Below are 12,850 nucleotides of genomic sequence, written 5' to 3'. Positions count from 1 at the left end.
AGGGCTTAGAACAGTGCTTGGCCATGGCAGACATAGAATAAATGTTCTCTGAATGAACCAACACCACTTTTTGAGCTTCTGGCCTTTACTGGAACCTCTCTGGAACTGACGGGGACAGTGAAAGACCAGCAGAGCAGAATAGCAGTTTCTGCAGTGATGGAAATGTTCTCTGTCTGTGCCGTGTAACAAGTGTTGTGCAATTCCTTTTTTATTTCCTCCTGCTCCTACTCTTCCTCTCATGTCTGTGTGTCCTCCTTTAAAAAAAGAAAAAGGCAGCTTGGTAGTTTCTACTCATATATTTTGATCCCTGAAGGAGTTTATGAGTGTACCTCATCTGTAACTGGCCAAACCTCCATCTAAGTTAGGGTTCCATTAGCACATCTCATGACTAATTATGAAAAATGTTTCTGTGGAAGAAGGAAGAAAGACTTAGGACAAGACTATGTGGTGAGACTTGAGGGACACCTCTAGGTCCTTGCATCATAAGAGCTATGTGGGAAAGAGCACTGGACCAGGGTTTAGGAAAATGTGGGCTCACATCCCATTTCTGTCACAATCTGGCCCTGAATCCTAAGCACACACAGTCTCTGTAACTCACTCTTTGTCTGTAGGATAAGGTGATTGAATTAGGTTATTTAGCTGGTTCTTTTTAGCACCTCTGTGGAAACTATAGTGTGTTCTGGAGCATAGTTTGAAAACTACTGTTTCAGTACAGATTGTCCCAAATTTACAGTGGTTCGAGTTACTTTACAATGGTGTGGAAGCCATGTGCCTTTGGTAGAAACTGTACTTTGGATTTTGAATTTTAATTTTTTCCTGGGCTAGTTGTAGGCAGTAGGATCTCTCTCATGAGGCTGGTCAGTGGCAGCCATGGCAGCTCCCAGTAGCCACACCATCATGAGAGTAAACAACCAATATACACACAACCCTTCTTTGTACCCACACAACCATTCTGTTATTCACTTTCAGTATAGTAATCAATCAATTAGATGAGATAGTCAACACTTTATTATAAAATAGGCTTTGTATTAGACCATGTTGCTCAACTAAGTGTCCTTAGCATGTTTAAGCCTGGCAAAGCTAAGCTAGGTAGGTTAGGTGTATTAAATGCATTTTTGACTTTTGATATTCTCAACCCATCAACTGATCTCAAGATGGGTTTATTGGGATGTAATCCCTTTGTAAGTTGAGGAAGATCTGTGTGTGCTAACGTTAAACAGCATCAGAAGAAAAATGAGGAGTGTTACAAGAGGTAAATGATGCATTTTTTTCCATCTCAAGTTTTTAGGGAATTAATGGCAACATTTTTATGTTGAGTTCTTGTCTGCAAAATGCTGTGCTATGAAAAATGCGGGAGATACAAAAATGAGAACATGGCCTCTATACTACCGTATCCAAAATCTAGTAGGAGGAAGAGAAACAAAAAAATAATTATAATACAAGGCAGATTGATAAATGACACAGAACTTATATTAGATAACCCCCACCCCATTTGCAAATCCTTCTAGGATTCTTCCTATTCACCATCTTCCTCTCTTTGGAGGAAAGTTTCTTTATTGGAGGCCATATTTAGACCTGACTTGAAAGGGCTCCAAGAATTTGTACTGGCTATGAAGATAGGAGGTTTTAGTGCAGTTTTGTGTTCTCAAGTTAGATATGTACGTCAAGGTTTTGACTTGGCAAATATTTTAAAATTCTAAATTTAGATTAATCTCTAACTCTATCCTGAAGGTTCAGGATAAATAACTAACAAGCAGATATTAATGAACTTGGTGAGAGTATGCACTTGGTCTTTAGACCAAGTTTGCAAATTACAGTGGTGCAGTACATTTTTTAATTTAACATCTTTATTGGAGTATAATTGCTTTACAATGGTGTGTTAGTTTCTGCTTTATAACAAAGTGAATCAGCTATACATATACATACATCCCCATATCTACTCCCTCTTACATCTCCCTCCCACCCTCCCTATCTCACCCTTCTAGGTGGACACAAAGCACCAAGCTGATGTCCCCATGCCATGCGGCTGCTTCCCACTAGCCATCTATTTTACATTTGGTAGTGTATTTATGTCCAGGCCGCTCTCACTTTGTCCCAGCTTACCTTTCCCCCTCCCCATGTCCTCAAGTCCATTCTCTACATCTGCGTCTTTATTCCTGTCCTGCCCCTAGGTTCTTCAGAACCTTTTATTTAGTTACTTATTTTTAGATTCCGTATATATGAGTTAGCATATGGTATTTGTTTTTCTCTTTCTGACTTACTTCACTCTGTATGACAGACTCTAGGTCCATCCACCTCACTACAAATAATTCAATTTCATTTCTTTTTATGGCTGAGTAATATTCCATTGTATATATATGCCACATCTTTTTTATCCATTCATCTGTCGATGTACATTTAGGTTGCTTCCATGTCCTGGCTATTGTAAATAGAGCTGCAATGAACATTGTGGTACATGACTCTTTCTGAATTATGGTTTTCTCAGGGTATGTGCCCAGTACTGGGATTGCTGGGTCGTATGGCAGTTCTATTTTTAGTTTTTTAAAGAACCTCCATACTGTTCTCCATAGTGACTGTATCAATTTACATCCCACCAACAGTGCAAGAGGGTTCCCTTTTCTCCACACCCTCTCCAGCCTTTATTGTTGGTAGATTTTTTGATGATGGCCATTCTGACCGGTGTGAGATGATATCTCATTGTAGTTTTGATTTGCATTTCTCTAATGATTAATGATGTTGAGCATTCTTTCATGTGTTTGTTGGCAACCTGTATATCTTCTTTGGAGAAATGTCTATTTAGATCTTCTGCCCATTTTTGGATTGGGTTGTTTGTTTCTTTGATATTGAGCTACATGAGCTGCTTGTAAATTTTGGAGATTAATCCTTTGTCAGTTACTTCATTTGCAAATATTTTCTTGCATTCTGAGGGTTGTCTTTTTGTCTTGTTTATGGTTTCCTTTGCTGTGCAAAAGCTTTTAAGTTTCATTAGGTCTCACTTGTTTATTTTTGTTTTTATTTCCGTTTCTCTAGGAGGTGGGTCAAAAAGGATCTTGCTGTGATTTATGTCATGGAGTGTTCTGCCTATGTTTTCCTCTAAGAGTTTTATAGTTTCTGGCCTTACATTTAGGCCTTTAATCCATTTTGAGTTTATTTTTGTGTATGGTGTTAGGGAGTATTCTAATTTCATTCTTTTACATGTAGCTGTCCAGTTTTCCCAGCACCACTTATTGAAGAGGCTGTCTTTTCTCCCCTGTATATTCTTGCCTCCTTTATCAAAGATAAGGTGACCATATGTGTGTGGGTTTATCTCTGGGCTTTCTATCTTGTTCCGTTGATCTATATTTCTGTTTTTGTGCCAGTACCATACCGTCTTGATTACTGTAGCTTTGTAGTATAGTCTGAAGTCAGGGAGCCTGATTCCTCCAGCTCCGTTTTTCTTCCTCAAGATTGCTTTGGCTATTCGGCGTCTTTTGTGTTTCCATATAAATTGTGAAATTTTTTGTTCTAGTTCTGTGAAAAATGCCAGTCGTAGTTTGATAGGGATTGCATTGAATCTGTAGATTGCTTTGGATATTAGAGTCATTTTCACAATGTTGATTCTTCCAATCCAAGAACGTGGTATATCCCTCCATCTATTTGTATCATCGTTAATTTCTTTCATCAGTGTCTTATAGTTTTCTGCATACAGGTCTTTTGTCTCCTTAGGTAGGTTTATTCCTAGATATTTTATTCTTTTTGTTGCAGTGGTAAATGGGAGTCTTAATTTCTCTTTCAGATTTTTCATCATTCGTGTATAGGAATGCAAGAGATTTCTGTGCATTAATTTTGTATCTTGCTACTTTACCAAATTCATTGATTAGCTCTAGGAGTTTTCTGGTAGCATCTTTAGGATTCTCTATGTACAGTGTCATGTCATCTGCAAACAGTGACCGTTTTATTTCTTTTCTGATTTGGATTCCTTTTATTTCTTTCTCTTCTGTGATTACTGTGGCTAAAACTTCCAAAAGTATGTTGAATAATAGTGGTGAGAGTGTCTTGTTCCTGATCTTAGATGAAATGCTTTCAGTTTTTCACCATTGAGAACAATGTTGGCTGTGAGTTTGTCTTATATGGCCTTTATTATGTTGAGGTAAGTTCCCTCTATGCCTACTTTCTGGAGGGTTCTTATCATAAATGGGTGTTTAATTTTGTCAGAAGTTTTTTCTGCATCTATTGAGGTGTTCATATGGTTTTTCTCCTTCGATTTGTTAATATGGTGTATCTCATTGATTGATTTGCATATATTGAAGAACCCTTGCATTCCTGGGATAAACCCCACTTGATCAGGGTATATGATCCTTTTTTTTTTTTGACATCTTTATTGGAGTATAATTGCTTTACAACGTTGTGTTAGTTTCTGCTGTATAACAAAGTGAGTCAGCTATACATATACATATATCCCCATATCGCTTCGTCTTACGTCTCCCTCCCTCCCACCTTGCCTGTGATCCTTTGAATGTGCTGTTGGATTCTGTTTGCTAGTATTTTGTTGAGGATTTTTACATTTATGTTCATCAGTGATATTGGCCTGTAGTTTTCTTTTTTTGTGGCATCTTTGTCTGGTTTTGGTATCAGTGTGATGGTGGCCTCATAGAATGAGTTTGTGAGTGTTCCTCCCTCTGGTGCAGTACATTTTTAAACTTATTGTTAATATTGTATATAGCTTAAGTGGTATTACTTGGTTCTTGAGAAAGCATTTTGCAATGACATTAAAGAAAATGCCCTGCTACTATAGCTAAAATGACTTCGTGTCCCTGAAGATAGTTGCAGTGATACCACTGTAAAAGGTATGGTCTTTAAGGATGAAGCGTGTTGTCATTTTTGTGAAAGCTATCTCCCTGTCCATTAGTGTGCAGCACTATCATTTCCCCAATTACGTTTACATAATTCTCCCAAGTGAAGTCAGCTTTGCGTAAACCTCTGGACATTTTATTAAGTGCGTTGTTACAAAGTAGGCAACTTATGTTTGAATCAGTGTCTGATTGTGCATTAAAATAAGAACAAAGCACACCATGTAACAGGTTAACCCTGTCCCTTCTACGTAAATTGCGAGTGGCGGGATATGTATTTGTCCCTTTTAAAAATTTTATATCATGCCGGTCTCATTAGATGAGATGAGGAAATCCGAATTACACTCAACTAACTTGGTTAGCGTTTTGAGAACTTTAATTGTAGGAATAGAATTTTAATTGTAGAAACCTGTGGATTGTGTCATTGGACCACCCCTTTGCAGAGGAGGGCACAGTAATCTACAAAATGAAATGATTTGCCCCTATCCCAAGGTGTGTGGGACTGGTGTGTTTACTCTGTAGCCTGCAGATGTTGCTGTGTTATTCCTAAGGGTAAAAGAGGAGCCCAGAGTTTGGGAGTTACTGAGAGCAAGCCTCTGTGGATGGAGGATATAAAGTGGAATTTTGTGATTTGCCTGATATAGGAAGCTCCGTAGGTTATGAAAAATATAAAACTAGATCAAATTAGATAGCCCACAGCTATGGTGAGGTTGATGATCAGTGAGCAGAAAGCCATAAACAAAGTTGAGATGATGAATGTTCTTATCCCAAATAGGAAGCTCTGATGCATGTGTGGGTGGTAGGGCTTCCTATCTCCTGGATTATAAACAGAACATGCTATCCAAGCATTCGCTAATGTGCACCAGCATTAAAGATTAGGTTTGTGGGATTTTTGTTTGTATTAAGGTTGAGATATTGCATTTGTTGAAATGTGAATTTCCTTTAATTCTAGTCCAGTGTACTTTAGCATTTGATAGATGGGGATGGGATGAAAATGGTCATCTTAATTTCCAGAGCAGGTAAAACAAAGAGATTGTCTATGGCAGCAAAGGGTATGGTGGGTGCATTTTTAGCTTTTGTGGAAGTATTTTCTCTTTGCTCCAAGATTTCTTTAGACTCTGTTTTTTCCTTTTACACATACTATGAAGAACATTAGTCTCATAATGTTACACACATTGTATCATTGTACCTTTTTCTTCTTCTTCTTCTTCTTCTTCTTCTTTTTTTTTTTTTTTTTTTTTTTTTTTTTTTTGCTTAAAACAATAGAGATGTATCCTCTCACAGTTCTGGAGACCAGAAGGTCAAAATCAAGCTGTAGGCAGGGCCATGCTCCCTCTGGAGGCTCTAGAGGAGGGTCCATTCCTTGCCTCTTCCCACTTCTCATGGCTGTTGGTGCTCCTTGACTTCTAGCTGCATCATTCCGATCTCTGCCTCAGTCATATTGCCTCTTCCTCTTCGGTCAAAGCTCCCTGACCCTCACTCTTAAAAGGACCTTGTCACTGAAATGAGAGGTCACCTGGATAATCCAGGACAAGTGCCTCCTCTCAGGATTTCTAATCGCATTTGTTTTGCATTGTAAGGTGGTGTTCACTCATCTACCACATGAAGTAATATTCACAGATTCTGAACTTTCACAGGACATGGGTGTACCTTTTGGGAGACCACCATTCCACCTACTACGATTATCATGCCCAAATGTAATCAATATAAAGAATTTTTTAGAAGTCCTCTTATCTGTAGAATCATTATCTATTTGAGTCTTAAATTAAACCTTCCAGAATTTAACTTCAATCTGGCTAAGGTCCAGAAACTCAAGGCCAAGTTTACAGTGCACATTGCTTGTGTATACAGTAGATGATTCTACTTACCCTTACTTATCCTTGTTCTTTCTCTTCCCCTGGTTCTGTCTCCTGTGATTCATAATCTGTCCTGTTCCCAAGTATGAACTTACTTACATTTTTCCTGTTTCCTGTATTGTAGGCAGCCCTATACCCTTGTGGAGAGAAACAGGAATCTGGCCCTGCTCTGTCTCTCCACCTAGCTTTTCTCACTTGCTCTTCTCCTCTGACATTCCCACCACATCAGCCTCCTTTCAGTTTCTGGGCCTTTCTAAGCCATGTCTCACCTCAAGGTCTTAACTCCTATTATTTCCTCTTCTGCAAACATTCTTCTGCCAACTTTCACATCACGGGATTCTTCTCCCTTTAGGTTTAGGTGAAATGTCACCTCCTTGGATAGGTTACATGAATGTTTCCTTGGTTCAGTCTGGGACTCAGTATATGTTAGCATACAGATAATCAAGAATTGGCTGTAAGCAATGTTGGAGCACAGCAATGATAAATCTCTGCATTCAATAAAAATACTCAAACTTAGATTTTAGTAAATGCCTACTAATCTCTGTACTTCCTTTCTTGGCTTCTGTGTAAGACTAGGCCTCCTCAGTTCCTCTGTCCTTGCTCCAAAGGAACGTGACTTCCGTCTTGGCTTTCAGCTTCAGTTGCTTTATTTATTTTATTTTATTTTTTGGTGCGGCAGGATGATGAATACTGAATTAAAAGGCAAAAATGCAGGTTTTTAAAAAGTGGGATAGGTTCTTAAAATGAGCAGTGGTTTGCTGTGGCATTTAATTATTATCTGACGTACTTGTTAGCTGAAAGCTTTAAATAGCTACATTTTTAACCTACTTTCTGGCTGAACAGAGTCTATGGGTACCCTTTAAAAGAGGGTGATGTAGGTATATTGAGGGAGAAATAAAATGGTACCTTGTACTTTCTAAAAATGTTATTGCTTTCTTTTCACCCTGCAAGGGACATCAAACAAAATGTTGAAAGCCTTTAAGGGAACATTATTCTCCTAATCAGAGACAAGTGGGAAAGTTGAAGTAGCTATTCAAATCAAAATCATGTGTATGTCTGTTCTGTGAAATGACAGATGTAAGTTTTCCTTCAGATGGAGGTTTGTTTTCCCTGTTCTGCCTTAGCCACAATAACTTGAAACAGTCTGTCTGCTGGCACACAAAGCGAGGGGGTGGGTGGAGGGGCCCGGGTGTTGCTGTAGGAAAGTCAAGTACATTCTTAGAGCGCCTCTTGGGGACAAGCAGCTGAAATATTTTTATAGTCAGCTAAGATAACAGGGAAGAATGAGAGTCTAGTTTTTTATAACTCAAATCTGCAGAAAATTAGGTTTTCCCATATTTGTATCCAAGTCAGTACCTATTCATTTAAACTAAGTTCCAATTTGTGGCATAGACTGTGAATATTATCCTGTCAGCCCAGTTTCTTGAGTCCTGCAAGTTGTTTTATAGACCAGCGTGAATGGTGGAATGCAGTGAAATGCTGGGCATATTTAAAGCCTCCAACTTTTTCTTCCAGCCTGGATCCTTTTGCTCATTGTGACCTTTTATAGTTGTACCATGAGATACTTGGAGTGGTTGGCACGATATTCCACTTTCTGGAATAACAGGCTGAAGGCCCGTATACCTCTTGTTATTTGCTGTAGGTCCCAGGTGACCGTATGATGCAATGTAGTGAATTATGGTGATGGCCAGCAAAATGTCAAGCTGACAAGGTTATGGAATTTCTCAGCCAGCATTCTACATTACACCTTCCAGTTATATGTTCTAAAATATATGTGCCATAGCTAGACTTACAACCAGCATTCCACAAGCCAGCCTTAAAGATAACTTATTCTTTTTCCTCTTCATATGTTGAGAAAGTTTTATAGAACACTGGCTGCACAGACTATATATCACCAGGTGATGTTTTGAGAGTGGCATGAACTTTTGAAACAGAAAGAAACTATTCATAGTTAAATCCTTAACTTTTGTAGGTTGATTTTAAATTTGTTTTCTTTGACATAAAAGACTATTTAACTTTAAAAATAGCACCTGCCACAAAGAACTCAATGCACAGTGAGTGAGCTGGGGCAAAGAACTTTAAATTATAATTTAGATTTTATGAAAATGCTGGAACAGGAGAATAGGTATTTTATTTCTCATTCATAAATGGTTATAAATAGTGGCCTGTTGTTGGTTGGAATAAGTCAGCAGAAACGGTTTCCTTTATGACCAGAGAGAAACAGGGTTATTGGAGTTCTCTTCTGGGATTATTGCTGTATCCACTTAGACTAGTACAGTTCTTGAAATATTTGTGTGGAAGCTATCTCAGAGGTTTAAAAATAGTTTTAAACAAAGCTAATTAAATTCATGTTGGATTCCAAAATCTGCTATTGATATTAGAAATAAAAGTCAGCTTCTCTGTAAAAAAAAAAGAAAAGAAAAGCTGATAACATAGATGAAGTTATTTTAATAAAGATTAAAGGTAGTCCTCTTTGCATGGTGATGCAGGACCATAAAAATAACCATGGAAGCTGTAACTGTGCAAAACGATCTTAATAATCAATGGGAAAATTACTAGTTCTATCACCTTAAAAAATTTTTTTGTCAAAACATTACAATTGTTTTACTGTAGGTGATGTATTTATGGGGAAAGGAAAAAAATAGTAAAGCTGATATTTATCTAGTGCCCTGTAATTTAAAATGTTAGAAACACTGAGAATTGAAGTGTTTTCTTTCTTCCAGTAGAACTTAATAAGAGTAGTTAGAACATTTTTGCTTTCTTCTCATATACTTTATGATGTGGAGTATCTCTTCTTTGCCTTAGTGAGCCATTATACTCCTTCCCAAGTTTGAATCAGGTTCCAATATCTTACCATTATGCTTTCAAAGTTGTGGAATATCTGTGAGTTCCTTTAATGTTATTTCCTTTGGACCGTCTTTATCCTACATCACAACCACTTTCCAATTTTACTTCCAATGTCATCACTTTTCATTTCTTTTCCATGCTTTTTTGTTGTTGTTGTTGGCCCTTTTTACTATACACTTCTGTAAAATGTCATGCAAGTTTATCAATGTAAAGTGAGGAGGCAACACAACTACCTGCTTTGCTGTCTGTGCATGAACTGAATAACAGATATGCTGGGATCAATCGCCAACAGCCTCTGAAGGAAGTGACATGATTGATTACTGATCATGGTACACATCTGTTATTTATGTAGTGGTTTGTGGACCAAAGAGCTAGCAGTGAAGTTTGTACTTTATGCAGTTACCTAGTTAATATTGTGGCAAATGAAGTTCAAACCGTGTTGTTGGGGGACTGAAGTTATTTAGCTAAACTGCATTAACTGAAATTCCTGCATATTGGAACCATACAAAGTGAGGAGTGCTTGTATTCCAGTTATAAATTATTTGTAGTATTGTGAAATCTTGGCCAGGCTCCCTGTGTCCTTGCCTATTACACACTGAACCCATCCAGCGTAGCCAACCTGTCATTTAGAAATTCAATTCAGAATTGAACTGGGAGTTACAAAGTCTTTGACTCAACCTCAGAGTCAGCTTTGACTCTTCTTCTTACTCTGCACCTCAGTGTGGATCAGACACTAGTGGAAACATATTCCAGACCCTATCCAGCGTGGGCAGTTTTGACTTCATCTGCCACATAGTGAGATCCTGGACACAGTTGTAGGTGGTTACCTTGGTCATTTTTTCTAGCTCTTTCCTTTCTCCTTCACTGTCTTCCCTCTTCTTTGGCTTGCTGTTTATTTCCTGTGTCCTATCTCCATGTTGTACTGATTGCCCATCTATCATAATATTACTTCATGCTTCTTTTAATTCTTGTTGCCATCATCCTAATCCATGGATTTTTCAACTTGTCTTTCAGTTATTTTAATAGTCTCCTATCTGACTTCTCCACCTAGGTCACTCTCCTTTCCAACTAATGCCACATGCTATCACAAGAGTAATCTTCCTGGAAAATTCTCTCCTTGGGGTCTACAAAATAACTTGCTAATTACAGAATAAAATCCAAACTTTTTATCAGGCCTTTATCCATTGTCTGAATTAAGCCTACATCTCCCAGTTTATCACCTGACCCCTCCCCTCAGGAATCTGGGGTTTCAAGAAGATAGACTTTCTCATTATCTCCCAAATATGCCTACCTCCCTCTTTCTTACACACTATCCTCCTAGGATACAATCCTTTCTGTTTTTCTGAAGCCTACCCAGCTTCAAAGGCTTATCTCAAATGAGTTCTCCTGTAAAGTCTGTTTTGACTTCCCAGAAATGACTTTTCACTGGAGTTCCACAGAATTTACATTTTATATTTTCCAATGTTACTTATTTGTATTTTTAGTTATCATGTATTACCTAGTAGTTCCAGTTAGCTTTTACTTTCTTCTGTAGTGTGTAGAATGGTATTTGAAAAAGTGGTAGCCATAAATGTGTTCATTCTTTCATCTAGTATTTTTTTTTTTTGAGCTGCAGCCTTTTTTCTAAAAGCTGAGATACATACTAGAGGTAAAACATTAAAGTCCCTGACCCCACAACACTCTAGTTGAATGAGGTGTACAGAAAAGTAGTCAGGTGATTGTAATGTAGTAAGCCAAGCAGCATGATGAGCAGTGAATGAGAGCCCACAGAAGCACAGAGGAGAAGCACCAAACCTAGTTGAGGGGCAATTGGAAGTGCTTCCAGGGAACTGAGGTTTAAGCAGTATCCAAAAGGTGAGTAGGAGCTAGGTAGGTGAGGGGGGACAAATGGAAAGAGTGTCCCAGGCCAAGGACACAGGGTGTATAAAGCTTAAGGAGGGGTGAGAGGCCCTGTCCACTGAGGAACTGAATCCAGGTCTGTGTAGCTAGATTGTAGGGAATGAGGTTTCAGAGAGAACAGGATCTCTATGATGAGAAAGATGTGGGAATATTTGATGAATGTTTAGAAGGCAGGACCTGGAGATGGATGTTTGGGTGGGTGAAAGGATAGAGCAGCCCTCAGGTTTCTGTTAAGGGTCTCTCAGTGAATGGAGGTGTTAGGGGAAGATGATCAAGTTCCATTTAGGACACTGTAAGTTTGAGATGCCTGTAGAAGGTCTACAGGAAATAAACAGTAGTAGACAGTGTGGAGCACAGCCGAAAGCTTTGGCTAAGAAATATAGTTTTGGGTGACATCATCACATGATAGGCTGAAATCAGAATGTATGGAGTTAGTAAAGCAGAAGATTTTAAGACCAAATCTTGAAGCACATCAGTGTTTCAAGGGTAAAGAAAGAGTGGAGTCTGCAAAGAATATTAAGATACAGTGAACAAAGAGGAAAGAGCAAACTAGATGGGTTGAGATGTCACAGAAGCCAAGGGAAGACTGAAATCCATCCATTGGATTTAGCAACATGGAGACCATTAGTGACCTGAGTAAGAGGAGTTTCAGCGTAGGAGAGGTGTGGGGAAAGGGAAACACAGTGTGACCCTTGCTGGCTGGTAGTGAGTGGAGAAGTGAGCAGACAATTCTTTTGGAAAGTTTGGTCATGGAGGAGAGGATTGAAGCAGAGTAGAAGCTGGAAGAAAATGGAGTTGAGGGGCTATTTTTTAAGCTGCTGGAAATCCGATCATTTCAGGGGCTGATAGGAAGAATTCATTTGTGATAAATAGGTTGGCCTTAAGTTGTATTTAGCCAGAATTCAAAACTCCTCTTAAAATTCTTCACCCAAACATGTCCTTTTATCTTTTGGTATTCTAAATAAATTTCCAGCTATTAATCACTACTACTTCTAGGATTCGCTGTGGTCTTGTTATCCCAATGAGATTGCAAATTCCTGTAAAGCAGGATTCAAACTTCTGCTCCCTTATTCTGTGTAGCACTTATTTCAGTGTCTTATGCAGAGAAAATTCTCAACAGATATTATTTTTAGCACTCTCATTTGTTTATTCTTTGAGGAAATATTTAATGTCCACTGTGTGCCTGGCATTATTCTAGGTGCTGAGGATACAAAGGTCATTAAACTAGGCATATTCCTTTCCCCCAAGGAGTTTATAATCTAGGGAGACAGTAAATAAACTAGTAATTAAATAGGAAAGCAAAGTAATTATAGAATGCAAGAGATATCCTGAGTGGCTACTTTATATATATTTATATACATGTATATTTTTTCCCAAGAATTCTTTCCACCATTGTGGGTGAACAACCACAAGCAATTG

The 12,850-nt window shown here is 38.3% G+C and overlaps 1 protein-coding gene across 24 annotated transcripts in view; it reads left to right on the top strand.

Annotated features, from left to right (window-relative positions):
* LTBP1 (latent transforming growth factor beta binding protein 1) overlaps positions 1 to 12,850 on the top strand; it is a gene marked incomplete at its 5' end in the record, with an annotated part of 437,494 nt that overhangs the window by 207,648 nt on the left and 216,996 nt on the right. The window lies entirely within an intron of this gene.

The sequence above is a fragment of the Hyperoodon ampullatus genome (genome assembly GCF_949752795.1).
Source record: "Hyperoodon ampullatus genome assembly, chromosome: 15".
Classification (NCBI taxonomy): domain Eukaryota; kingdom Metazoa; phylum Chordata; class Mammalia; order Artiodactyla; family Ziphiidae; genus Hyperoodon; species Hyperoodon ampullatus.
This window is presented reverse-complemented; position numbering and strand designations above follow the sequence as displayed.